Here is a 3,004-nt window from a genome sequence, read left to right as displayed (position 1 = left end):
TTTTTGGTCTTTTTGAGACAGGGTCTCCCTGTAGCCCTAGCTGGCCTGGATTTGCTATGGAGACCAGGCTGGCCTCGAACTCACAGAGATCCGCCTGCCTCTGCGTCTGGCGTGCCACCACGCCCAGCCTCTTTTTGTTTTTTTTAGGCATGGTCTCCCTGTAGTCCAGGCTGACCTCCATCTTACAGAGCTAGAATTAAAGTGCTGGAGTTAAAGGTGTATGCCACCACACCTGTCAAAATTTACATTTTTTCCTCTTCCCTGAACCACCATGGGACTCCCTCCTCATTTGCTGAGGCACCCCCTGGGGAAATCCATCTGTGTTGGGGCTCAGAGAGACATGGAACCCACCCAAGGTCACACAGCAATGAATCACAGAAGCCTACACCCCAGAACCCTGCATTCCAGAGCCGTGTCATGTTCTCTGAGACCATAGACTATATTTATCCAACAAGATCAAGATCGGTCAGTCTGGCAGCCTGGCCACTTCCTGGGCTTTTGCTCCCAAGAGCTTGCCCTATGGGCCACCCGCACCCCAACTTCCTAGCACAGAGACCCTCCCATCTAAGCCAACATTGTAGGGGCTGAAGTCCAGCAGCCAGACTGGCCCTCAGGAGGAGCAGAGGGAGAAGTGTCCCAATCCTCTGACACAGCAGTGGGTACCCTGCCTTCCTTTGCTGCCCCATGTGCCCACAGGTCAAAGGGAGAAACTGAGACCAAAGATTGTGCTAAGTGTGAAGTCAGACCCAAGCCCTAACTTTTTTTAGGGGGTCTCTGTGTCCTCTGGCTGCCAGTATTAAAGTGTCCCCTCACCAGACAGAAATACTTTAAAACCAGGGAGGGAACAGGCCAGCAAGATGGCTCAGCTGGTAAGGAACTTTGCTGCCAAGCCCTGATGACCTGAGTTCAATCCCCAGAACAGCAAGGTGGAAGGAGAGAACGGATTCCTATAAGTTGTCCTCTGACTTCCCTACATGCAGGCACACCACACACACAAACACCTACAAGCACACGTACCAAACCATAAATAATGTCATAATCTTAAAATTCAATAAAAATAGGTCAGGCATGGTAGCACATGCCTTTAATCCCACCACTCAGGAGGCAGAGGCAGGCCAGTTTCTTAAGTGTTTCAGGTCAGCCAGAGCTACCTAGTGAGACACTGTCTCAAAAAGCAAAGCAAGGGGCTGGAGAGATGGCTCAGAGGTTAAGAGCACTGACTGCTCTTGCAGAGGACCCAGGTTCAATTCCCAGCACCCACGTGGCGGCTACACTCTTCTGACCTCCGCGGCATTGCATGACATGGGTGCACTCATATACACTCAGGCAATACACTCATACACATAAAATAAAAATAATAAATAAAATATTTTAAAAAATTTTTTAAAAAGCAAAGCAAAACAAAATCAATAAAAAAAAAGACCAAGGACAGAGTGGGGGAGGGGCCCAAAAGAGGGGAACAGAGTATGGTTCCTAGATGTCTGTGCAAGTGGTGGTCACAGGAGTGGGGGACCCTCACAGACATCAGAAGTTCCTCCCAAGGCTCCGGGGTCCCACACTTCAGTCCCGGTCTCCCCTGAACCCCTTACCGCAAAGGCTTCGAGCTGGGCCTGGCAAACAGGACAGAGAATGAGAGGGTGGCCTGTGATGGACAGCAACAGGTGGCCAGGGACAGCTGGGAGGGCACCAATCGGCAAGGGCTAGGGAGCCAGGAGGAAGGACCCGCGTGGGTTACTGGCAGGGTGGCCACCACCCCCAACACTGGTCCAGGGCAGGGAGCTGGCTGAGATGTGACCCAGTCTGACTGCAGTGCACAACCACCTCCAGCAACAAAGGGGATATGCTTGCTGTCCGTCAGTCAAGAGGCCACATACCAGAGGTCCTTGTACCTCAATCTCTGAGCTGCCAGCAGCAAATGTTTATGAACTTTCCACCCTGTGTTGGGCTAAGTTCCTGCCCCACAGTGTTAGGATGTTTTAGGATGTGACTCAAGTGTTAGCCACTGGTCAGGGTTTTTTGTTTATTTGATCTGAGTTTTTAATGTATTTTTTATTAAATTTTTGTGTATTTCATACAGAACATCTTAACCATCTTTATACCCCCGTCCCCTTTGGCACCTGCCATAGGCCCCCCCCCACTGGATTTCATACATTCTGTCATTTGTGTTAAGGCCTATCATGTCAAGTTAGTGTCCCCAGATGTCCCTCAGTGCAAGTTCATCCACTGAGGTCTAGTCAGCCTATTTAGAGTCCCTCCCTTTAAGAAAATCAGCTCTTCCTCATTCAGCAGTGATCAGCTGCCAATAAGTCTTCAACTAAGATTGGTGCCTGCTGCCCGTTTCCACAGTTCTGTGCTCAGTTTTTGTCTGCTTGAGTTTGCATGGGTCTTGTGCATGCTGACATGACACCATTGCTGTAGGTTTGTATGAGAAGACTGCGCCTGTAGGACTGTTTCCGTGTGGTCACGCACCTCCTCCCTGGCTCTTACAATCTTTCTGCCCCCTTTTCTGCAATGGTCCCTGAGCCCTGGGTGGGTGGAGTTTAACGTAAGAGTCCAGTCTAAGGACTCACACTCCGCAGACTCTTATTCTCTACATTTTGGCCATTTGTGGCCTTTTGTGTTCCTGGCCCTCTGTTGCATGAGGGAGTTTCATTGATGAGAACTGAAAGATGTATTAGTGTCTCTTCATCCCTTGTTCCATCTTCCCTGAGTCTTAGGTGTAGAGGTTGCATCCTAGATGTGCCACTTAGGCTTGGGCAATTCACAGACATTCTGTGTGTATGACCAGTTGTGGAACTCTCTAATAATCTCCGTCTTTTGAAAAAGAAGCTTCTTTGATGGGTGGTGAATGGAATACTTGTCTATAAATTTAAGGATCCATATTTGCACATGATACAAATTACATTTGTGTAGGGATGTGACAGCCTTGGGATTTTCTGTAAGATCTGTGACCTCTCCAGCTATGTGTATTTGGCTATGTTTCCAGTACCACACATCAGTTTCC

The 3,004-nt window shown here is 49.1% G+C and overlaps 1 protein-coding gene across 4 annotated transcripts in view; it reads right to left on the bottom strand.

The window, feature by feature from the left end:
* Jsrp1 (junctional sarcoplasmic reticulum protein 1) overlaps nucleotides 1–1,960 on the bottom strand; it is a 7,459-nt gene extending 5,499 nt beyond the window's left edge. For 3 of the 4 annotated variants that reach the window (XM_029565421.1, XM_008837253.2, XM_029565423.1), the window contains exon 1: nucleotides 1,590–1,845. The gene's annotated coding sequence lies outside the window, so the exon portion shown is untranslated. Of the gene's footprint in view, nucleotides 1–1,589; nucleotides 1,846–1,874 lie in introns of those variants that run through there. The other variant, XM_029565422.1, reaches the window with a different exon arrangement.
* Between the last annotated feature and the right edge of the window lie 1,044 nt (nucleotides 1,961–3,004).

The sequence above is a fragment of the Nannospalax galili genome, unplaced genomic scaffold (assembly GCF_000622305.1).
Source record: "Nannospalax galili isolate Female #2095 unplaced genomic scaffold, S.galili_v1.0 scaffold77, whole genome shotgun sequence".
NCBI classification, from domain to species: Eukaryota; Metazoa; Chordata; class Mammalia; order Rodentia; family Spalacidae; genus Nannospalax; species Nannospalax galili.
The sequence above is the reverse complement of the archived record's forward strand: the minus strand, read 5'-3'. Positions and strand labels throughout refer to the sequence as shown.